Source organism: Centruroides vittatus, unplaced genomic scaffold (genome assembly GCF_030686945.1).
Source record: "Centruroides vittatus isolate TY-2023 unplaced genomic scaffold, ASM3068694v2 contig_954, whole genome shotgun sequence".
NCBI lineage: Eukaryota > Metazoa > Arthropoda > Arachnida > Scorpiones > Buthidae > Centruroides > Centruroides vittatus.
Window position 1 is genome coordinate 389,211 of NW_027122633.1, and position 27,523 is coordinate 416,733.

The 27,523-nt window shown below is 26.1% G+C and overlaps 1 protein-coding gene across 1 annotated transcript in view; it reads right to left on the minus strand.

Moving 5' to 3' along the window:
- The window catches only part of LOC136985136 (uncharacterized), an 86,121-nt gene that overhangs the window by 56,166 nt on the left and 2,432 nt on the right, over positions 1 to 27,523 (minus strand). The window lies entirely within an intron of this gene.

A 27,523-nucleotide genomic window follows, 5' to 3' on the forward strand; every position in this document is an offset into this window, starting at 1 on the left:
TTATAAATTGTATATTTAGCGTTTAAATAACGTTAAATACTTATTAGGGTGTAGAGTATTATAATATAGACCTTATTAGATATTTTAGCAATATTATAGTTAATATGCACTACTTGTACCATACATATTTAATTTATTGTGTTTATATTGTAGTATAATTAGTATATTAATTATGTATTCTGTAGATAGGTATGTAATGTAAAATTTATTGGATATAAGAAAGACTCTAAAGAGTTATATCATTGTCTGGTCTAGGATATTGATGTTCTCAATATGAGCAGAGTTAAATTACATCCGTTCATTTATAGTGAGGAAATAACTCAGGGCAATAACTAGGTTGTTAATGTTCATTAATCAAAACACGCGAACAGGTACCTTGTAACTTGTACTTTTAAATGCATTCATTCATCACTTTCTAATTAACATGTACGAAATTATACAATAATTTACTTCTCTTATTTCTAATATATTTAGTAAAATAAATATTTACCAAGATATAAATAGAGCTACGAATTATCCTCAGGATATTAACATTGAATCTATACGTTAAATAAATTTGTTCGATAAACTACACAACACGTGATGTAACTTTATTTTTAATATAATGTTCGCTACTGAATTCTATTGTATGTTTGTATATGGTGTTGCCCATCATCTGATAGAGATCCGAGTTAGTTTTGGCAACTGTTGACATTCCTAAAATAATATCAAAGAGAACATAAATGTTTTTTTTTCCACTGTATTCATATCCATTCGAGAGTAGTAATCGACTGTGCTACGAAGGAGAGTACACTCGAAATAGAAGTTCTCTAGAGAAACGATAAGAAGCAAGTATTGAAATTCGAAATTGCGCATCGTACTTTATCAGTAGTCATGACAAAATATTCCTATAAACTTATCATAATTCAATTCCGGGTTTTCTTCATTTACCAATTTTGACTCTTTTGAAAAATGCTTCTATCGCGTCACGTTTTGCCGTGCAATGTCATATTTTGTGATGAATGAAATATTTTATCTGTCAGACCAGGTTTACGTTTAAAATAAGTTAAAATATACTTTTATTAAACAAAACAGTTGAAAGAATTTCCTTTTTTTAAATAGAAAATATTTTCGAAGACATTAAAATTGTTTTAAAATGTTATTAATTAAAATTTTTAATTGTTAAAAAGTAAATTAACATTCAATTTGGAAATCTTTGAAAAAATAAATAAATAAAACTTTACTGCAGTTATTGCTAAAATAACTATTTAAAATCTTTATACTGCTAAGCTATATGCAGAATAAAAGTGTGTATATAGAGTAACATATTAAGAAATCAATCTACACGATCTTTGAACCTAATATATCACGTTACAGATTCTGAGCGTGTAGATAAACAATCTATAATAAGTACTTTCTGCATACATAATCGAAGTATATTTATCTTTATTAATATCATATATATACACGCATCCACACACACACACACACATATATATATATATATACATGTACAATACTTGCAAAGTATTAGTAAAGATGCAAATTATGTGTATAGACAGAACTTTTAAACGCTAATTGGAAGCTTGATAATTTTATCAGTTATCATCAGATTCACAAATAAAGAAATATAAAAGATGAAAAATATTCAACAGCTTATATTTAATGAAAATATTTCAATGTTTTGTTAAATAATATCTTTGAATACTTTTGTTAAATAACTATTCTATTCTTCTTGATGAAATCTTCTAATTCTTGAATTGAATTAATCTGTTTAAAAATTCATTTTCTCTAAGATAATATAAAACTAGAAATCTACAAGGTTATCATTATGTAGTTTTGCGTGCAAAATTACATAAAAAGATTTTCTAGTAATGCTATGAAACACGTTTGATTATCAAATGTATTCCTTAAAATTTGTTTATGAAATGCTTCTAAATTTTGATTGCTGAACAATATCCTATAATTTTTTAAATCAACACTTACTTATATTTTTAAAATGTAAATTTTAAAAAACTATAAACAAAAATTCAAATGTTAGTCTCATTTAAAAAATTAGAAATATAATCATAGCTTTATGTGCCATTTTTAGGAACATATTTATTTTATATACTAGTGCTTCCGCAACAATAATTATCAATATTTATTCAGAACAAATAAAGTTAAAAATTTATTATAATGCATTACAAAATTAATGGATATAATAAAGCAGATAATATGAACTTATGTATGAATTTATTTTTTATTGAATAACAACTATGAATAATTTCTCAATTATCGATTAACTAGAGAGAGAAGGAGACCATACACTAGACGTATAATATATTTCGATAACAGCTCCAAAATATATTATTCTTACCTCGTGTATTTATACTAGCGCATATACCTTCATTCAATATTGAAATTTCGAGACGAGAAAGTCGCGCAAACGAAACCATAAAGTTATACAGCGTGTATGTCTACGAATCTATATTTGTATATAAATGTTTATTTTTGGAAAACGTTGAGCGGCGATTTATTTGTATTAGGATATCAAACACGGTTCCATTTTGAAGAGACGAAATGCTTATGCAAACAAGTGCACTAAGTTTATTCCGTAGACCTGATTTAAAGGCACTAAATTACGTAATAAGGTTTTCCATTGTGTGAATGCAATTACACCAGTTTCGGGCAATGTCCATCATTGCGTGTTCTCTTATTCATTGGCCAGAATATGAGGGACATTCTGTCGTGACTGATTTCTAAACTACATTATTTGTTTGTTAATGGACGATAATGTTATGTTTCAGTGCGTTTCGAATAATCAACTTTGTGTTTGAAATTTCTATTCTCCTATAAGATTAATTCAATGGGGATATTGAGAATAATAAAGCCATATCGTACCCGTTTCCATGTAAATGAATAGATAATATATTTAAATATGTGTAACAATAAATTTCAAGACTCACTGACTTCCGGCTTTAAAAGCAGATTTATTTTCCGAAAATAGAAATTTATACTGAGAAATATAATTTCAATAGAGTTTCGTTATTGGAAAAGAGAATGTTTCCGCGTTCATTTTTTTTTTTTTTTTTTGGTTTTTTAGCTTCTGTCCATGACAACGTAATGGTGTCCCTGTCCATTTAGTGATGTAAATATTTGAACACCCATTCGCTATGTCGAAACGTTGCTACAATCATCACTTAAGTCAATAAAAGTTGATTGTACAGAATACTAGTGAATAATAATCCCTTTGGATCTTTATTTTTTTCCTTCCTTGCGACTCTCCTTCGCTCGTAAAGAAGAAAATTTTAATCCAAATTGGATGAGTAAATCCTAAAAATTAACTTTCCTTTGAAGACAAAGAAACCGTGAAGAGCATTTGTAACAATTTAATACGATTTTCCTACTCATTTCTCTTTTATAACTAAAGAAGAGGATTCTATATAAAATTTAACTCTCTTGGTGTATAAGCAATTTAAAATGTAGCAAATTGTGTAAAGTTGGAATATATTTTAAAGTTTTATTTGCTCAATACAAAAAAATAATAATAATATGAAACTGTAATTAGCGTTACTTAATTTATCAATTGTAGAAGAAAACTGAATTATTCTCTTTAAGTAGTTTTTTTTTTTCCTTTTCCTTTCTAGAAATCCAAATATTCGTTTCAAAAATCTTCACATTCGCTTTTAGTCGAACCCGGCATCACACGATATATAATCATTTATCTTACTTTATCAGTAATTGCAGAAAATCCTTTAACTAAATACAAAGCGTTTGCATTATAAATATTAAAACGTGAAAAATCTCCATGGTGCAAGGACGAATTAAGCTGAAATCACTTTAATAAGACAAAGGTAATACATTAAAATTTCCGTACAGGGATTCATTTCTTGTAGTCAGTATCATAAAATTCTCCAAAGAGAAGAAAAAAAAAAACAAGATCCGAGAGAATAAGAACCGAGAGAAACAGAAATGAGAGAAACGCCTCGCAATGATCAGAAACTTAGGAGGCATAGCTCTGGGACCATCTAATCTATGATTGGTGATATATATGGCTTTATGAGAGAACTGGTTTCGTGCTATCTCCCTTCACCTACCACTTTCCATTTCCCCGGGCAGATTTAGCCAAGCTATCACAGCCAACCTATCACATCGTGAAGTGGGAAAAACAGGCGATGCGACAGCCTGCTGCGCCCAACACAACTGACGACTGCTATAACACAAACAGACGGGGGAAATCTTTTCATTCCACTAATAATCAGATACGGCAGTCGAAGAGCTATCGTTCATAGTTCCAAATACCGATGCTGTTTATAAATCGACAGAAAAATTCCTAAATGTTCCGCTTTCGGATTTTAAGTCTCGGACCAGTTGTCTTTGATCAATTTTGCTTCAAATCGACATAGATTTAACACCGAATGATTTGTTGCCAAAAAATAAAAAATAAAAAATAAAAACTTTTTCCTTTGGACAGGTGTTACCGCTAACCTAATCATTATTTTATCAAATTATATTTAATCCTTACTTCGAACGACTTTAATTTAACAAAACCATTGTGTTAAAGACGAGATAAACGTCACCGAAAGAATTTCTATTCCGTTTATCTTGATATGAAAATACAAAAATAGATTAATTTAAATTTCTTTATCTCTCTTTGGGCTATCTATTTTTTAATTCAATCAAACGTTCGTTATTATTTTAAAGTTTTATCGATAAGAATTTAATGAGTTTTTCGGTTAAAAATTCAGAATTTTAGCTTTTATTTTTTTGCAAAATTTATTTATATAAATGAATATTAATTTATTATTTTCGTATAGCAATAAACTGCATGTTAAAAAACTATTTAATAATAAGATTACATCTACAATCTACGAAAATAGTTTTTTCTTATCTATATGCAGTAGAGTATATTTTTTCCTCTTCCTCTTAAGCATATAGGATTTAAAATGAATAAACGTCACCTTTTCTTTTTCTGACAATGCGATAAATATTTCATGGAGAAGTAATATTAGCGGAGGACTTAGAGTGGAGACAATTAATCCAAGTTAATTTCAGATGAAAGAAAAAGTGGAAGAGTCGACAGACGAATCCGGACATTTTCATTCAGACAACTAGCCTTTGGGTCGATATCGATGCTTACTTTAGTGAAACAAAAATGATATATTTTCAATGTGTAAAAAAATCTAACACAGGTAATAATTTATTATTAAATATAAGAAATTTTCGAAAGTAATTCTTTTCAAATATTACATTTTTCATTAAAACTCGCGAAATTCTTTTTTTCATTTATTATAAAAATATGAGTGAAAAACCTTTTAAAAATCTAATTTAATATCATATTTTCTGTTTCGCATTTACAGTAAATTATAAATTGTTTTCTATTTATATTACATATAACCCATATAATATAACATCTTTTTATTATATAGATTACAAAAGAATTATACAAGTTATACTTGGAATTTTTTCTCATATATACTACAGAATGAATTTAGTTTCAAGTAAGTAATGTCTAATTCGTAAGTTTTTTTTTATTATATAGACAAAAACATGCTGATTAAAATAAAGTTGAAATGGGATAAGTCTTCTTTCATAAGTTACCCGAGAGCTTATAACAGAAAATTGAGAATTCCATATCTGAATTGGTCTTCTAACTGGAAACTTGGTGCACTTTGATCACTCAGCACTTTCCTCGCCTCGGGCATTGCACTAGTCTAGAATAATGGTAGTTTCTCACTCCGTAAGGATTTCCTTTGTGCCTCGACATCTTGTCTATGGTGCAATTGTGTGTTCGCTTTTCTGGCTCACACATACCTTAAGGTGATAATGCCTTCTTGTCTTGAAAGGTTCTTCCAACAAGATTGGTCCTTTCAAAAAATATTTTTGTTTGGCGAAAAAGAAAATATCACCCGGTCGAAGTTTATTATTCAGCAATATAATCGAATTTATGAATTATTATGTTTAAATAAACATCATAAAGAGTTTTTAATCTTAAAACTTATAAAATATACGCTAATAGTTTCAGTTGCAATATAAGAATGTCTTTGTATTATGTGATCGAGTAGCCTATATTTAATAAACAATTTTATTCGAAAAATCGTTTTTTTTTTTTTAAAAACTCTGTTCAGTGAGTATGTTTAGTATAGAGTGGAGAGTTCTAGAATTTAAATTTATGAAGTCGTCGTGGATCAATGAAAGGTTTATTGAACTAATATAAATATCAAACTCGTTTTGATAAGAAGAGGCGGAGATGGAGAACACACCCATTATAAGGAATAAATTTTATTATTAACTCATCATTCTATTAAGACAATATTTTCATAACTCGAATGGATTATCTTTTCAGAAAAGCAATTAAAATTCACTCGAAAAGATTTAAAGCGCGCAAGCTGGACACACCTGCTGTCAAAGTCGACTTAAGATCTTCTGAATTCTGTTTCTCAACAATAGACAAAATATCCATCCCCAAAGTCTTATAGATTTGCTGTCACATCTGAATGATGGACAGACATATCGAAAATAGATGTTAAAAAATTCATTCGCGTGTGTTTTTTTCTCTTTTCTATACGTGTTTAACTGCTTAAATTAATTTTTTATAAAGCTGTGAAACAGTAAAAAAATACGGACGAAAATATAATATTTAAAAATTGATTTTTTTTCGATTTAAAACTTTAAATACTTATATATATATATACCCGAAAGAATAAATAATTAAACTAATATATACTGTAAAAATAATTATAATTTAATATTATCGTGGATTAATAATCGAATTATTTAATTATAAATTTAAAAAAATACATTTGATGAATTTTTAAAGTATTATATAACTCATTTGAGAGAATTCAAGTACGTACATTTTCAGTCGGCTTATGTAAGTAAAATATATAAAAGTGAATTTAAAGAAAGATTCTAAAAACGCATTCCTTACACTTTTTATATGGAATAGATAAGAATTTTTCCTCTTCAGAAGAATCAAGAAATAATCTACTTCAAAAAATACGTCAAGTTTTATATAATAATATACGTTATCTAGGTATCAAGAGACGATATAACGTATATATAATATAAAAGAAATGACATAATCTTTCAATCGAATTTTTTGGATTAACTATAACTTTTCTTCGAGTATTGCTTTCGCTTATAATTTAAATTAAAAATAATGCTTTATTATATAAATTAACTACGAATTAAATTGTCAGATTACTATAAGTCGTGCCACATTGACTTTTGAACACAGAAGGGATTATTGCTTCGTGTCTTCTCTCTCCCTCTCCAAAGACTTCACCCGTACCGACTTATACTGCATCAAATCGTACCTTTGAAACCTTAATACTTTTGAGATTCAATTATATTTTATCCGTATTTTCGCCATTCTTAACTTAAACTTCCATTCAATTAGGAACGAGGATGGGAAAAAAAAAGAAAGGCAAAAGTTGATGGAAACCGCTCCGTTTTACTTTTCGTCATTTAATTATATTACGTAAAACGAGTTGTGCTTTAAAAGAAGTTAACCACATTCGATTAGAAAATTTGCAATTATAACTCGATTTTTGAATATTAAATTTTTTTAAAAAATATTTTTATATTTTACTTCCTTCTAAAATTATTAAATACAAGATGTATTTTGACAGAATATAAAATAATTTTTCTTTAATATTTCATTGTTTATTTTTGGAAATGAGATCAATGTCTGAAGATTTCTTGAAAAATTCAGAATTTGATAAGTTGGCAATACTCTTACACTTCACCAAATGTAGCGGTAATCAATTTTTGTGTTTGAAACGTCTTCCCAAGAGACAAATGTCACTCTACTATTTTCCTATCTATAAGTACGATGCAAGATTGAAGGCCGAAACTACACACTGGGGAGTTTTCTTAATTGATGCGAATCTATCATTTTGACTCATACTTTCTAGAACATCTTCTACAGCTTCTCCTACGGATCATTTCGATTGTAAAATATATCAATATTTCTTTATTTACTATCATTAAATATATCTTTATTTACTTTTTCTTTACATTTACAGGAAGTTATTTTTTATCTCCTGTAACCGAGAAAATATTTATAACTTCTCCTTTTTGAAAGAAGAATCTTAGTCACTTTTGTTAATAGTATCATTAATAATATTTATACATATATATATTCTAATTTTCGTTATCGACGTATAATGTTTTAATTTATAAATAAACAAATTAATTAATTTAAAAAATATTTAATGCGACAGAAATTTTTTTTCCATTTATTAAATTATATTTTAATCAAATTTACTTAATAATTGTATATATATTATATTTCTCTAAACAATAGTTTAATTAAGTTATTAAAACTTAACAATTAATTATATTATTCCGTGCAATTTGATGAATTTATAGTATAAAATTTAAATTATATGTATTAATATAGACTATTTACTGAATATACTATTTCATAATTTGAATGAAATTGTCAAGTGGAAATGAAACTATTCGTAAAGTTTAATGGTATTAAATATAATTTCTATGTAAATTTTAATAATATTAATAGTAATAAATCGTATTCTGATGTATTTATAAATACTGCGAGTAGAATTTGCTTATCAAATTCTGCACTTCAGTGAAATAATACAAATCATTTCGAAATGATATTTATTCGATAAGATTATACAAATATGTTTGTATCGTGTAAGATAATACCTTTTATGCAATCGTTAATTAGCTTATCTTTGGTGTTATTATACAATCTATTGATTATATAATAAGAGGAAAAGCAATTCTAGTATATTCGAAATGTATCAGAATACAGCAAAGCCTACTTTTAAGCAATGGTTGCACTGTTATAAACGATGTTGTCATCGCAATATTACAATAATAGTCCATTGTGGTTACAGTCAAGTAATTCGAGTTGTTATGCATCCGTCATCTGCTTCATTGTCATTAAATAATTAACCCCATAGAGCACAATTATAATTCTACTGCACTTAACTCGCCATTTGGAATTATATATTAAAGTTATGCTCTCCTCAGCTCTAATTTTAATTATTAATTATCCATAAATTTGATCAGCGTTGAATAATTATTTGTACTAAAGCATGCTTTAATAAGTTTTTCGTTAAAAATTATTCTGCCAAAGAAGTAAATGTTTAGTTAATGTTAATTTAATCAATAATTTAAACTTATTTGTTTACATTTAAAAATATATAAATTATGTTAATGACTCAATTTACTATACAAAATAGAATATTAGGAAACTATTTTATATTTTTATAAGCAATAAATTGTGTATATTTGAATGTTTAATTTTCTTTTTAACGTTTAAAATATTAAATACAGTATTTTTAAATTTTAATTAAAGGATTTTCTAATAAAAAATCTTTGATTCTATTCTAATTTTGTTATATATTTGCATTTTTTTCTGTTTAAATTAATGATTATACTATTATTTATAAACTTGCTATAAAAATTGTTGAGAAGTTATTATAAATGGAAAAAAATTGGCTTTAACTTCATCTTTCTCTTAATAGAAGCAAGTAGAAATTCAGATAGAGAATAAGTGAATTACACTCATACAAAAATAATAATAAAAATAATATGAAAATTTGATTCTAACTTATACATGCACATTATAATTTAAGAGAACTAAATTTTATTTTGTTAATTAAAATATAATTTATTTAAAATGTTTATTTTTTTTAATCTTTATAAATTATTCAAAATGTTGAATAAATTTAAAACTGATTAATTAAAATGTAGGGTGAGCATAATTAAAAGAGGAAGGATTCAAAGCTATTATTAGACGAGTTTCAACCAAATTTGGTATACATTTTTGGTACCGTTGGAGAGAGCAGCGCCAAATTTCGCTATAGTGGCTGAATGTTTAATCACAATTTTTCCCGAAAATCGAGACAGAATACTCAGACAGTATGTATAATAATTATGATCACTGTATGATCAACAATTTTTTATTCCTTCTGATTTAACAACATTTAACTACGTTTCAAGACAATGTTGTTAAATCAGAAGGAAGAAAAGGAATTTTCTTTAGTTTAAGTCTCGAAAAAAGATTTATAGTCAATAAAAATGATATTATATATTAAGATAATGATAATTAAGATCATAAATTAAAATAATTATTATTGTATAAAATTTAAAGTGCTAACACTATTTGAAACTATTTTTCTGAGGATAAGTTAAAACAATGATGTAATTTAAAAAGTTCTTTATTAAATATATAAATATTATTTTAGTTGATAGAGTAAGAATATTAAATAAAATTTTCAGATATTCCTGTTAATATCACAAAATGTAATTTAATTAATTGAACTTATAACATTTAATATTATTACTGTTATTAATCACAGAAAATTTGCTAATTTAAATTTTTAAATATTTGAATTAGAGAAGAAAAATATTATTTCATTCACTCTCAACACTTAAACTTTACAGCATTTTATTGTTAATTTTTAAATCCGAATTATTTATTTATACAAAAATATATACAGAAACAAGATACATCGTTGAACTTTACTTAATTTTTAAAATTTATAATTTTAAAATTAAATAAAGTTCTTATAGAATAGAACGAAGAGAGTAAAAAAAATTCTAATTATTTAAGATTTTTTTAAAATCTATAAACACATTTTCTTATTTTATATTACACGATTAAGTTATAGGTTTATCAAATAAATTGTGTTGTCGTTGGAATATTTATTTTTTCTTTATAACATTGATAAATTGCATTAGTTTTTTTTTAAATTTAAAATTATTGTTTTATTTTTTAAACACTTTTATTTTATTTTTATATTATTTTACTTAATTCTAAATCAGAAAATATTCCTGAAATAAATTTGTACTTATTCTTAAAAAATTAAAATTTGTGATTAACCCCCTAATAAATTATAGAAAAAAAAACTGATAAATTTTAAAATATTGTCACTATATAAACGTTTTATTTATTTATTAAATCAATGTTTTATATTATTTTAATTAAATAAGATAAATGTAAATATTCTATCGCTGATAATTCAAGTAAACTTCACTATAAATGTATAGACACGAATTCATTTCTTTCCTTTCTATCTTACCTATTTTAGAAATATTAAAATTTACATCTCATATAATGTCTTTTAAATAATTTATAACTTTAAATCCTGGTTATTTTAATAAAAATTTGTTAAATGTTTAAAGATTGGCCAATTTTCTGAAGGAGAAAAAAATCTTTAATATCAAGTTTCTTTAGATATTTTCCATATGTTTAAAGACTAAAAAAGAAGTGAAAAGATTTTTTTAAACTATATATTTTTTTTTATTCTTAGCATCGTTAAATAAAAAAAGAACTTATTTAACATAAAAGACAGTATTATATTGTTGAAAAAGACGGAATTTTTTCAACAAATAATTGGATATTTACTTTAAAAAAATAACAAATTTTAAGTATTATCTTCTTTTATAATGCTATTTTTCGTAATAAAATTTGTAGATTATACTGTTCCGATTTTAAGCATATAAACTTGTATAAACTAGTCAATATAATGTATACAATTTAGAAAGGTCTGATTCCGAATTATGTACTTAATGTAAAGAAGCTGCATTATCTTTAATTTAAAAAAATGAAAAAAAAAAATGATGAGATTATTTATAATTGGTATCGTCAAATAAACATCTTACTAATTCATTTTATATTCTTATTTAATTAGCAATACATTTTAACATTTCAGCAACAAAAATTGATAACTATTTTTGTATGACGATAAGAAGTTACGCTTTAAAAATAAGAAATACACATTTTTTTTAAGCTTCATAAAAATTATTTATAACGCAGTAGATTCAATATAAGAACGTTGTATAATAAAAAGAAACTTGTTATGTACTTAAATAAGTTACAATATTAAATTTTCTTTAGTATAGCATGTTCTCGATAAAACGTTTTCGTAATTAAAACTTATGACAGTGTTCTTATCAAATAGTTGATGAACAAAAACATGTTTTTCTTTGATCAAGTTGCTTTGAATATGTTCAAGAAAATTTTTTATTTTCGCACTTTTGATGTTTTAGTAAAGAAGCAAGAGTTCCAAGGATTCCTGTGCAAAAATTATATAAAAATTCATATTTTCGTTAAGTATACATCACATATGTGCCGCATAAAATAAGCATATTTTTATGTGGAATACTTAACAATCATTATTTTTTTTACTGTGTTACGAGTCCACAAAAGCCCCTTCACCTAATCGGATTTGCCATTGAAACTTCCGATTGCATTTTCTTTTTAAATCACTATATAATCTTTTTAAACTGCCATTTATTTTTTAATGTATTGTTTTTGAGAATAGATTATTATAATCTCTAGTTTAATTTTATTCATAAAAGATATAAATATTTCTACTGCTGTATATAGATTTTTCAATGAAAAAAATAATGTCATAAGTAAATTGCGTGCATAACTGCATTTAAGAAATATTCTCATAGCTATAATAATGATTATTATTATATAACTCATTTATTTTAATAATATACACTTCAGAGCTCTCTGCAATGTATCTTTTTTTTCATTTTACAATAAGAAATAACCTATTTTTATAATAGGAATATCTCTAAAATTTCCATGAATTTTTATTAATTTTATGTAAAAATAACGCAGAATTGAAACAGAAAATTCAAAAAAAAAAATTTTTTACGTAAATATTTTAATGTTTTATATTATTTTTGAATATTTTTTCTGTTAGTGTCAAACTTATAATTAAAGGCTGAAACAGAAAGACGTCTTTGTTTGTTATTTATACCTTCGAACTGTTAAAGATTTATTTTACATATTAAGACTTTTTTCCGATTTAAACGGAGTAAACAATGAAATTTAAAACATAAAACTTTTAAAATTTGATTAATAACACACATATTTAGTTTATAGTTAATTTTAATTGCGTTATATTTTACTTTCAACATTATAATAATGAAATTAAATTCGTTATATTGTCGATTTAAATTGAATTACTCGTAATTATGCCGAGTTTAAATAAGCATTTCTTAATATATATTCATTTTCCATCAAGTAAAATAATGATAATTAAATACGTAAAATGTATAAAAGTTAACAATTAAAAAAATTTTTTTATTAACAAATTTTTTTTCAGAACATAAGATGGAAAATTAGATTTTTTTCCGAAACAATAAAAGAAAGGAAGAAAATTAATACCGAAGTGGCAACATCTTTATTACAAGCTTATGACAACCGGTAAGAAAAGCAATGTTTTTATTAAGCCATATGTTTGGATCTGTTCATAAACGTTCATAGGAAAAATTAGGAAAGATTATTTTTCTATTATGACGTAATCTAAAGGAGACTACATACTATCCACATACAAACAAATAGATAAGTAGGAAGAGGAAAACAAAAGAAATAGCAACAATAGCCATACGCAAAACTCAGATAATGCGATCCGTGTTGTATAGAATTCAATAGTCAAAACATTCCTAGAAAATGTATACATCAGATTAATGGATATGAGGCTGGAAATGTATTCAATATATATAAGTTTGCATAGCATATAAAGGGCCGAGATCAATTTTGATGAATTCGCGAGTCTAATATTTCGTGTTTTCTATCTATATTTAACGTTTAAATGCATTTTTCGAATTATATACTATACACAAATATATCTTTACGGTAGGTTTACGATTGTTTATTCCGTTTCTGTAAACATCATTAGGCAATAAGTTATCAACTAGCATTATTTAAATAAGTATATCTAGCAGTTTAATAGTTTTGTTATTATAATTTCTTTCGTGATTTTAACAAATGTATTTTTACCGGAACAGAGCTAAATACATTAATTTTTCCTGGTAATTGAGAGAGTTTCATAAAAATTCTTTATTATTATTATTTATTTTATTTTTTTGTAATGCTCTCCCTCTCCATTTATATGTGAACAATTGAATTTTAAGAAAGCATTTACCGCTTATTATTACTATCCTGGAATTAACTTTGATATAATTAAATTTTCCCATTTTACAATACACGAATTGGAAGAGTCGTAAAACTGTTTTATTCATTCTTTTCTTGTAAAGACTGTCGATGCTTAAGCTCTATCTAGTTTTATGCTTCGGTAGTGAAAGTGGAAAAAAAAAATTCCTAACGGTGTTTTAGAGATACTTAGAGCTAAACTGTCAATAAAGTAACGACGACTCCGAGGAAACCGATTGAGGTAATGCAGTCTAAATTGCAATCTTGGTGACGAACACGATCACTTAATTATGTATTCATCGCATCTCCTGGCAAATTAAACGCCGACTGGAAGAGCCGCTATTGATAGTCTCTTGGGATCATTGCCCATCATGCGATCATGTTCTGTTAATAACCAATGGGGTATCTGTATCTCTTTAAATTACTTCTTATGACATATGTTTTAATACAAGCGAAAAAGTAATTTTGTTTCGCTCCTCCAAAATTGATCACTCGACTATGACACCGTAATCGTACTCACTTTTGACTTATGAGTTTTTATTGTAATGTTGTAAATAATACATACATATATATATATATATATATATATCGCTTTAGCAGATTTTATTTAAATGATTACGTGGAAAAATAATTTTTCACATAAGTTTCTCTTTATAAAGAAATTGAGCATTAACACGTCCATATTTCACGTTTTTTTGTGTATAAATTTTGACACTCCGAGTAATTTTTCATGTGAAAATAAAGAAATAACGGCTATCTGCAATAATTCGGAAATGGTAAGAGGCGAATAAATACTCTATCAAGATTATACAGTGATATTTTTATTGATATCGAGTTTATTAATAAAAAAAAAGAAATAAAATTTATTTATTTGCAAGTTATTTTCTGTGAAAAAAAACGTCTTTATAGAAACGAATTTTAGTAGAAAATTGGTTGTACTTATTTCAATTTATAATAGAATATTTTAAAATTCTTATTCGAAGTTTTCTTTAATTGAGTAATCAAAAAAATTTTTAAATTCTTTTGATTCTTGTTTGTTCAATTCGTGTTTGCTTTAAAATCTAAATAGAGATTAAACCAGTGCAATAAATTTAATCAAGTTTTTTCTCCTTGAGCTTTGATGAATTATTTATTTCCTTGATTTTTTTTTGGCACAATTGTTCCCGATCAGACTGAAAATTCATTTATTAACTGTTTTTATTAGTGTCAAATTGCTCTTCGATCTCGACTACAAATCATTAAACTTTCGGTCTTGTAAAAATAAAATAAAAAAACACAAGAGAAACAATTAATTTGCATAGGAAGGAGAAAAGAAGATTTCAAAAATTTGCTTAATTTAAACCATTGGAGAAAATTTTGTTTAACAAATTAGTTTAATTTAAATTTGTTGTTAATTAATTAAATAATTAAGATTTCGTTAAGGTGTTACAATTGATAATTTCTTTTTGTATATAAAAAGGCCTAATTAATTTAATAATGTTTTAAAGTGTTTAATGTTACTAATTGCTATATATATATAAATAAAAATAAAATAGTTTATTTTTCTTCTTCTTTTTCTTTTTTAAATCGGGAGAAGAATTATTTAAATTACTTAAAAATACAAGTATTAAAAGATAAAAATGGACGTGTATCTTAGAGAAAGATTTAATCCAATGGAGTGAAAATTCGATTCCAAAAATATTCGAAGAAATGGTAGGTTGACTGCCGTTCTTCTCTCGAAAATATTTTTTAATATTTCTGAGTATAACATAAAATATTGTTTATTTTATTTCGGGATATCTCTCAAACCTTACACTATGAAGTCAATTTTATTTCCGTGTAAGACTACATTTACGTGATATATGCTTTTATATTAAAAGACAAGACAGTGGCTATCAACACCATCTTTTCTCCGTAAACACAGCTGACAGCCTGATTTTGAAATTCGGGGAGAAGAAAAAACATCTGTTGAGAGATTCGACTGAAATTCTATCTGCCAGTTTCCAGAATCGCTCTTCTCTGCCAGAATTTTTGAGAAAATCTTCCAATATTAGAGAAGGGGAGAGGAAAAAATGAAACTTAGTATATGTGAAGTTTTGATGTTATTCAAACTTTGTGAATTTAGATAAGAGAAAAATAAACCATAGAGATGACACCCGAGAGAGATCAATTTAAAATGCTTCCAAAGTTTCACTCAGTTTACACGAAACACTTTTCAAAATGATAAAATTGATGCTTAAAAATTAAATGTACTGTATATATATTTTTTAAATTTATATCTAACTTTATATATATTTAAGTGACATGTAATTAATAAAAATGACTTTTTTCGAGTCGTAACAAATAAAATATCGGCTTGATATCTCGACAGATGTTCTTGTTCTACCTGAATTTCAAAATCAGGCTGTCAACTCTGTTTACGAAGAAAAAATGGTTATGATATCCGTTGTCTGATCTCTTATCGGTTATTTATATATATAAAAATAAATTTGGCGTATGTACTTTTTATAAAATTTCTAGTTTTTCTCTTGTCTTTCGGTTTAAATTATTACTGAGATAGAATAATGAATGATTTTTTCGTGCCAATACTTCGAATTTGAGTTAAGAAAGCAAAACTTCTGAAATAGTTCTCTGCTCTAAAAGTCGTATAATTTATAGAAAATTAATCGAAAAATAAGTAGGATTAACTCTAAATCACTCATTATTAGCCATTTAGCATATTTAGTGAATTGAAAGTTTCATATTTGATAAATTTACATTGACTTTAATAATGTAATGTCATGAGCCAACTCAATCTAATATAACGAGCTTTCTCCAATTCAAAGCAGCTTAGCGTCATTTTAATTACATTTTAAGCTCTATTTACTCCTTAACAATTAATTTTGTTCCGTTTAGGAATGGTTCCAAAATTCGTATTATTTGTTATTAAAAATTATTGACAGTTAATTGTTGCGCGGTGTTAATACAGCGATTAATTATGGAAGATTATCGGTTTATTTTAATTATCGCCATCTTAAAATGAAATTTAAAAAAATAATAATAATAATCGCCCGTTTTGGTGTAAAGGACTTTTTTTTGAGTCGATGAGGATGCATTATTAATCAACATGTAGTCTTCGGTCGTCAGTACAAGCAGATATGATTGCGTTCAGTATATTAGAGAGAGAAGTTTGTTGTCCCGTATTAATTCCTTCTTAATTGCTTTCATGCTTTAATGAGCGATTACATTTAATTAACATCTTCAATTACTAAGCTTTATTTTCTGAAATTTCTTTTGATTTATCTTTTTAAGATCTTTCCAAAAACTAATGGTTTTAAAGCGCACACGATCTGTTTGAAAAATGTTCTGGTCTTTACTAAAGAAACAATTTCTGCATTACGACACTAATATGATTTCATCTTCCTTTGTTTTCGCATATATATATTGAAAAATTTGATTTCTAAAAGTGCTTTTTTTTCAATTTAAAACAATGTATTTACTAACTGTTGTAAGACCAACCTACATATTGTCAATTTTTCTTTTAAATATTTAAGTACTTCGTTAGACTTAACGAGGTTTAAATTTTCTAAACAAGATGAACAGTTAAAAATTTACTTCACTACAGAATTTTTATTTCAAAAATATCCTTCATTTTCCTATTTTTACTATTAAACTTACTTTTTAAGACGAAAGTTTAGTAGCATTTTTATGTTTATTCCATTAAACATTATTCTTTATAGCATAAATAGAAAACTAACTTTTGCCTTAAGTTATTATTTTGTAGAAGTTTAAGCTATGCCACGTTTTATTGAAGAATGTAGTAACTGCTATTCTACAAAGAGTTAGCAAATTAAATATTCATCTTAAAATAAAAACGCAAACATCTAGAAAAAAAAATTCAATACTCCATAGTTTATAGAACAATTTTCTAACTTTTGAAACACATCTCTAACATTTATTTTCTATCCTTAAACATAATTTGCGTTGGTGATTTACCGTCTGTGTGTGGGAGATACAAAATCTACACGGCACACATAAACGGTATAAAGAAGTGCACAAAAGTGCACTGAATTTCCTCTAGAGATATCCAATTGTTAGATTCTTGATAGCGAATTAGAAAAGTAAAAAGACTTTTCTACTTCCAAATCATCCAAATTAGTTAGAAGAAAAGAATTTCAGCATTAATTTATTAAATTTAGAAATACTTCTCCGGAATAATAAAATAAAATAAATAAAAAATAGAGCGTAGAATTCAAACATTAACATTTTCAGCTCGTTATCCAATAAAGAACAAAAGAATTGAAATTTTTGGTAAACTACAATAAACAAAAATGGGAAGATTCTAACACTTTACTTCCGATCCCCTTGTTTAAAGTTTCATGTAGAGATCGTGGAATTCAGCAATATATTAAGAGAAGAAATAAAAGAAGCTAGTAATAAATTTATTTGACGCACATTTTATCGAAAGATAAGGTCGATGAACAGCAGTTGTTATTTACGTGGAGCTTTCGTCTCTTCGTTCAGTGACAACTTCCTCATTAAGTCGAAGCCAACATTAGTGGTTGAGGCTCCCCACGGCACAGCTGCGTTTAATCTCACATTCCTCGTCGTCTGTTGCTACGTTTTCTTTATGAGCATCCTCTACCATCCTTCTCGTAGTTTATAAGCGACGCCATTTGATTAAAAAAAAGAAAGTTGAAGTACTAACCAAGAAAGGAAGCGCAAAATGAAATTATAGAAAAAATTGGTCTAAAAGAGATTTGAAAGAAGTGTCGACGTATTAAAATTCTGCTTTAAAATAATTAGGATGGTTTCTAACGGAATTTTTTCCTTTTGTTGTTATGACTTCTGGTGTCATTTCCTCTCGTAAAGTAGGATGTACGATACTTCTAACAGATCTACTCTTCAATGATATTTACTTATAATTGCGTTAAGTATAGATAAGTTTCTGTGTTTCTTTACTCGCAGAATTGTATATTTTTAATAAAGCCAGAAAATAATATGTAAGTTTAATTATAGATAAATTTTTCCTGTGGTGTAGTGTATATGATAGAGTTAAGTATGATTGCAGCTTCGAGTGTTATTACCATTGCAACTTTTAGTCGTTTTCTTTAAATAAACGGCAATTTACTTTAATTTTTTTTAGTTATTAAATCAGAAAAATGCGGGTAATAAAATAATTCCACGTCTAATAAATTCTTCGTAAGCAACTTCTAATATAATCAAAATTTACTGTGCAATTTATAATTAAAAATATATAAAGTAAAAACAAATGTCTAATTTAAAATAATCAAATAAATAGTTAATAAAATTATCTTAATGTAATTCTTGATCGATAAGAGAAACTAAACGTTTATTTTCGAATAGCTCAACTTAAATTCTCAATTCCATTTATCTTGATAAAAATTACAGTTGTAGAAGAGGAAAAAAGAATTGTACAGGAGTTTCTATGTAACAATATAGGAGAGACTTTAATAACTGGATACCAAAGTAAAATTGTAAAGGGTTTGTAATAAAAAAGCATGAGCAATATTTTTTTTTAAAAAAAAAAAGCTAGAAATCAAAATGTAAGTTTTAAAAATAAACAAGTAAAATTTTATTATTTTTTCCTACAAAAATAATTTGTTCTAAAATTATTAAATTTTGCTCGAAGTGTTCTTAAAAAGAACTTGGAAACTTTTACATAAATTATTATTAGTAATTTATTGCTTATTTATATATATAAATATATCGTTCAATATTTAAGTATGGTTAACATTTCGTAATAAAATTAACCAAGTGTCGTAGTTAATTAATTACGTGTGTTATAAATATAATTTTTTGTTGTTAATGTAATGATTAATAAACACGATAATAAAATACGAATTAAATTAAATGGAAATTGAACCAAATTAATTTGTTATATCAAATTGTTTTTAGAATTTATATATCTCAATAATAGTGAATTTATTTTTAAATTATATAAATAGTATAAATTAAATTATAATTTTGATTCGAATAATTTATAATATTTCTTTTTATTTTTAGCGTAAGTAGTAATAAATTCATTTATAAAGTAGATTAATTTTTTTCAGTATTTTTCGTTAAACTTTTTACATAAAAATCTGTTACGTATATTAACTTTTAATTACAAATAATTAGTTTATATAAGATGAAATATTTTGATGTTCATTGAACAGAAAATAGAAAAAATAAAATGCTCTTGTATGCACGAAATAATAAACACAATATCTTTGATAAAACACCGACGACACTCATCGAAATATTTTCCAATATAAAATTTATGAATACTAAAATAAAAAGGAAGCAATAACAAAACTCAATTATTTTTTGAAGTTTGGAATTTAACTATATTGGTAATTTTCTCTTCCCAAGTGATTTTTTAATATATTCTTTAGTCACTTCAACCACATTTTGGTCTTTTTATTTTGTTTGTTTTTTTTTCTTCACTCCACACTCTCACATTATCCATCCATTGCCGCATTTGGAATTTTGAGAAAAGAGAGACTAAGAATCTTTTTATAAGAAACGACTTTAGTTAAAGATCAGGATGAAACCGAATAAAATCAAAAGAAGATATAAATTGTAAATTTTACAACGAGTTTTTTCATGCCTGGAAACGATTATACTTTTTGACGTTTCATCATCGGTAAAAGCGGTAGGGGATAGAGCTAAAAAGTTCTCTAGTTATCCCGGAAAAGAAACTTGAAAAAAATATTCTTCTTTTCACTGACCATCGAGTGGCTTTCAATTTCCAACTATTTAAATTCGCTCCATAAAATTGATCGAAAATCAATCCTCGACCATCCAAAAATAGGAACTGTCAAGGCTGTAGTGGAAAAGGAGCAAATTCCTTCTCTAACTCTCTCCAGTTATAGTTCGTTACCCTTCTCTGTGGTTGTGACTTTTTTTTATTTACCCACGTTATTTGGAAAACTAGATTCTTACCTCTAGAAATAAGAATATTACACTTCTTATTTTTCCTGATAACACGCATTTTTTCAATTTTAAAGTTTAAGTTGTATTCATAATCTCTGTTATTTTCAGTATTTACACTTTTATTATAAATAACTGATGACTTGTAATGATGACGATATCAATTTTTATATATTCTCCAATTCATTAGAAAAGACATCGTATAAAATATCGAATTTATTTGTCACGTCATTCTTCTTGAATATTTCAAGAAATTTCGAATTATACAAACCAATATTATAGTACTTAATTATGAAGATTAAAAGAATCGATCTTAATATAGCATTTAATTAAATTAATTTCTATATTAAGAGAAACAATTCGTGAGTTTTTTTCTTTCCTTTCTAAAATTTCCATAACCTTTCTTTCAAATACTTTCTTTAAAACAATTACGAATGACATTTCATTACAATTTGCGAGATAATTAAAACAGGTAGAGCTAGATTGAATAGGGAAGTTAATATATCTTATTTAAAACTTGTATCTAATTTAAAGCCAACGAGGGAAAGCAAACAATGCAAATCATCTTCCATGTTACATAAGGTTAACCCAGACTATTGTAAGATAACTCGCTTGAATGCAGAAGTAAAGCGACAGTTGGTGCAGGCGGCCACCAACCGAGCTTAGCCAACTCTTAGACTAACACATTCTACTAATTTTATCTTCCTTTTCAGTGAGTAGCATTATGAAAGACAAATGCAGCAAACTAATTCATTCGTATCAATGAACCGCTTGTCATCTGCAGCGAAATTTCTCATTGTTCGCCTTCCTAAAGAAAACTGTAGAAGATTGTTGATTCGAGTCTCCCTCTTATCCAATCGTTTTAGTAATTTTGTCACGTTTAAATAGTGAATCGGATACCGTTGGCACGATTTGGACACGCTTCCTTTGCTTCGTGATCAATATTTATATAAGTACCACCAAATAAGCATTAAACGATATTTTGATTAAAGGAAGTTCGTTTTAACTAATGGGATATTAATAAACATATAAAAAGCTATATTTTTAACACCGTTAAAAATTGTTGTAAACGATTTTTCCTCCCTATTCCTTTTAACGTTAATTTATTCCTATATAAAGAATTTTCTTTCCATATAATGCTTCCTCGTTAATGATTTTTTTATATATCTAAAATGAGCTTTCAAACCGAAGATACTGGCCTAAATCTTTCAATTAATGAATATTTTGAATAGCTTAGTGTTAAATTCGATTCATTTTCTCACGACTTTTCATTAAAAGAGAGTATCCAATATCGGTCAATTGGCTTGCCATTGTCCAAATTAGAAAATAAAATTAAATAACCGTTGAAAGCATTCTTGTCAGATGAATCGACTTTAACAAAATTTCGATAAACATCTAATTCGGAATAAAATTTTTATAGGTAAAATATATTTTTATATAGAATTTATCCGAATTTTATAGAGAAACTCCCGTAATTATTCGTATAAAAAATTATTTAATTTGTAGAATAATTACTAATTTTAAATTAATTATGTTATGAAATTTTTAAGGATTTTTTTCCCTTCACATCCTCCGAAAATTTTTAACTTAATTGTATCTTTTTAAAATTATAGCATCACGATTCTCCTTATAATTAATGTCGAAAGAGAAATATTCAGGTTTTCTTCTTCAAGAAACGTTGATCTTCTATCAAGAGTTAGAGATTCGAAACGTGTTTAATTTATTAAATTTTTCATAAATGAAATCATAAAAGTTTATTATTAAATACATAAAACACTAATTGCAAATTTAGCAGTATTTTTTCTTTTATTTTTGATAAATTAAGCAATTTATGATTATTTAGCATCTTAATTTCCAGGCCAAAGTTGAAGATAAGCATGGATATCTTCTGACATAGCTTACAGACTATTAAAAATTTTAACGATTCAACTTAGTGGGAAACTTGAGACTAATCTTAGCATTAATCGACTATTTATTATATTCATTTTCCTCCAGATAATTTCCTAGAATTGAAACTTTATGATCTACTTATAAACGAGTTTGATACTATCATACCACGGTTATCTTTAACTAAATACGTATGAAATATCAAACAAATGATATCAAAACATGGCTTTTCATGCTTCTTGTGTCAATGTTTGGTTTATTTAAGAGCAAATGCAGTTTCTGAACTAAACGTCAGCCTTCTCTTCTGACGAGATGTTTGGATTTGTTCAAAGCGGAGATTACTCACCTGCAGGGAATATTTGTTCTTCTCTTACAGATTTCTTTTAAATCAATCTTTACAAGTAGATAGAAAGAAGTAAAGAACTTGTAAAGATACTAACTTTAATAATAGAAATATTTTTCATATCTCAAGCAAATAATGCAAGATCGTTTTCTCGTGACAACAATTGAAGCTTCACAAGAGACTTATACATTTTTATTTTCTAAATTTTAAATATTTGTTTAAATTTTACTGTTTCAAAGATTTTATTTATTATAAACGAATATTGTCACAAATAAAGTTTCCTAGTTCTAACACGTAATAGTAAATAAAGTGATTTTTTAATTTTAAAACTGATTAACGTTACGACAATGTACAATACATTTTTATATTCATACATATAAATTTTTTATATCAATAGACACGAGAAAGACTTAATGGAATTATAGAAGAATTGCATCAATTATACTGTATTGGATTACAATTATGCTAATTATATTTGATTTCAACATACTTTCGAGATATACTTGACAAACAAATATATTTATTACTACTATCTCAGTTGGAAAATATAAACTTCAATCTACACAAAATTTATTAAACCTTATTATGCTAATTTCATGTATTTTAAGACAGTCTTACATGGCTAAATATAGATAAGAATGTTAAATTCATGACAAAGTTTCGACCGGAAAATAAAAGTTAATGGCATGAACGAAACTTGTATTTTATATTTATAGCAATATTGAGATGTGTATGTGTATACTTTTAACGTTGACACAGAAGTTCTCGAACGTAAATGAAATATATCTAACATACACTTCTAGCAGTTTATTTAATTTCTATTGTAGCATTTTCTATTTATGATATTTAATAACTTCTGTCTTATTCTAATTCATCCCGAGGATATATACGATCTTCATCCTTCTTTAAACTTTCAGTTCTGGTTTATTAATTTAATTAAACTATTCACTCATCGTGAAGCAATTTAATCTTGGAAATTTATAAAATTTGAAATTGCTTCAACGTTTTCAATCTTTTATTGCGATAATTATGTAATATTTTCTTCTAAAAAGTTCTTTCTTTTGTTTCTTTTTCTAGATCAGGAGAAGGCATAAAAAGAAAAGAAAGATGCAACAAACACTTTAGTAAATTTAATTGTTTCTCTTTTAAAAAGATTGTTAAAACCAATCAACCTCTTCACAAAAACGTTCTGGAATTGGACTAGATTTTTTTTCATTGTATCCAATTCCCGATGGTTGAATCAATTGAAGTTAATCTCAAAGATTACACGTTGATACTAAGGAAAAATTAGACCTCGGGTTAAGATTATTTGCATGGTTCTCATTTGTTAGTAACGTAAAATCGTACACGGACCTTAATCTAATCTATCCATCAGAAGACTAGATAACAAAAGACATTATCCAGTCACAAACAATTAGTAGAAGGATTCGTTCGACTCTTCCCAGACACGTATCTCCCATCAAGCCGGCCTCACTCCATTAGTCACCCAACATTGCTGTACTGAGAAAATCGACGACAGCTCTACAAATGTATTGTACATGTTCTTACTTTTTACAGTACACGCTTTCGTACGGTTTCAATTTATTAAAATTTACTTTTAATGTTCCAGTCGGGTATGTCATCAGCTTGTCATAAACTTAATTGTTACTGAAGTTATTATCTATCAGCTGTCCCGTGTTTTGAGTAAATATAAAAGCACAATTATTTAAACCAATAAAAACAAAAGTGATTATATATCATGTTTTATGCGTAAACGTAATCAAAGCTTCTGTTTTTTTTAAAAATGATGTCTTGACATTTATAGGGTATTTATTCTTTACACGGAGAATTTGTCAGGAATGAAAGATTCCGTGAATGAAAATTGATGTAACTCATTAAATGAAATAAACAACTGTAAAAGTTAATATCTGCATGGTTATTAAGTTTGAAATAAATTCAAATTAATTTCCTTGTTTTTTCCCCTCTTTACTTTTGTACTTTTTCTCGATTTTATTCTTTTTCCATGCCATTTAAAAATAGCAAATAACTGAAAATTTTATATGCAAATTTATTTTCGTTTAATTTATTTACATTAGAAACTAAGGCATTTAATACTTAATCTGTTAAATAAACCTTTAAAATAAATTGATTTCGAGCATATTTTATTTAAATTCGTAATATATTCAACACCTTAATATAAAGTATGAATATTCAGAAGCATTCTTAATTACGAAGCTATATTCATATTTTTTTGAAATTCTCGTTAGGGCTGCTTTACTTTCTCACATAAAAAAGAATCATTATATATTTTATGATTGTTATATACTGTAATTATAAACCATAATTTTAATATAACTCGCGAATAACTTTTTTTCTTCCTCCATCTCGAAGTTTAACTGGTGTATGTTTTCTGTACAAGTTTAATTACTTTTGTATAGCAGAAAACCGTGGAGAACACGCAAAACAAGAGAAGTGGAAGAAATAACTTTTTCGCCTTCTACTTAAGTTTTTAACTCACGCTCTTACGAGCCTCATCAGAAAAGGAGAAATTTCTAAAGTAGAAAACGTTTGACTATTTCTAGCCTAAGGGATGAAGAAAAGAGAAAATACGTTTGTTTCTTCAGCCACGAAGTTAGGGAAAAAATCTTATAAAAAATAAGAAAAAACCCATACTTCCCAACTACTTGCATCATTCTCCTAACATCCTTGTTCTTTTGTTAACAGAAAACCTTTCTAGAGTATTCACTTCCACTTCTACTTGATAAAAATGAAGTTCCAACTTTATAACAAATTCAGACATAACTTTTAGCGAAGATTTTCTGTTAAGATATCTTTTTGTTTAAATTTTTTTCTATTTTGAAATTTTATTTAAATATACTCCATAGTTTCTTCCAAATTTTGTTTCGATCAAAGAATAGGTTTTTTTTACATTATAGAATTTAATATTTTTCACGAAATATTTTAATAATTAATGGGATATTCGTCTTTAAAAAGTTAGTAAATTTGAAATTATAATATAATACGAATTGATGGTAAAATTTTACAAAAATCTTAAATTAAAATACTTTATAATAGGAAGATTAATATTACTTATTTACTATTTTAGTACTGAATTATTAATAATGTAAAAGAAAAACCTAATTTTATCGAAAATAAATGTGTGTATGAAAATGTATTATATTAAGTTCAAAAATATCTCCTATGACATATTCTTCGTTAATAAATTTTCTGGGCGATACAATTACATCTTGCATGTTTAATATACGATGTATATCATTACTTGTAATCGCTTAAAACAAGGCAAACGATGATTCAGATGGCGTCGATAACAGCAATTAAGCGAAAACAATGCGTGACGTAAACTAACAATTTACATAATCAACAAACAACAAATTATAATTTAAGAAGGGAAAAAAAGCACACACACACCTCGAAGAATCATCCTAAAATTTGATGTATGTTTGAAATTTTACATTCAACACGAATGACGTAAAATATACATAAGCTGTATATAAATTTAATTATTATTCACGACAGGTATTGCACAGTATTAGTAATGGGTTGAACATTGGCGTGTGTTTAATAATACAATTCTTGTAATTTTCTAAATACGTCAGTCTATTTATTATCTATCCTGAGTTTATAATTGATAATTTCAATTTTAAATTAGAAATATTTGATGGTTTGCTAAAATTTATAACGAATTAAGTTATTACTTTTAGGAAGAAAATAATAATAATAATAATTTATATATATATATATATATATATAAATAATCTATTCTGGTGGATGCTATAAATGTCTGGTTGTTAATTTATAAGTTTTACAAGGTTTTCATGATTCTTTCTGAGATAGTTTGACGTTCAAGATATTTGTTTCGTGTAAATTAAACATATGTTCCGCGTCAGGTACGAGTCGCAATATGTTTAGGTTTGTAATTTAAATGAATTACATGTCTTTTCGTGTTAAGAATATTTTCTAAATCCTGCGATATTTATTTTTACTATTAAACAATCGAATGTTTTCAAATCTGAATATCCGATTGTTTCGGGTGTTTTAATCGGGTGTTTTAATGTATTCGAATCGAAGAAGTTTCTTAATTGTTCAACTTACGTAGAGTTAATTTTTTGTCATTGATAAATAGAAAGGTTTATTCTTGTTTTATCCGTTTACTATGCTATAAAGAAATTTAACTTTTTACGATTTTAGGTTGTTCGTATACTTTCTCTTCGTTGGGATAACGATGAGAAATTTCTATTACATCTCACTAATGATGTTCTTTAATATTTCACAGATGAAGAAACGTTAACAATACTTTCTCAAAACGATTTATATATATTATATAAAAATTTAACGACGCGAAAAACTAAATCAAATGAATGATTTCAATCCCGCTCCATTACAAGTGTCATTCTAAACCGAATATAAACAATTAAAACTTAGTTACTTCAACGCTTCTAATAAATACATTCGGTTTTTTTAATGCAAATTGAAGATATATTAATGAAATATTCTCGTTTCCT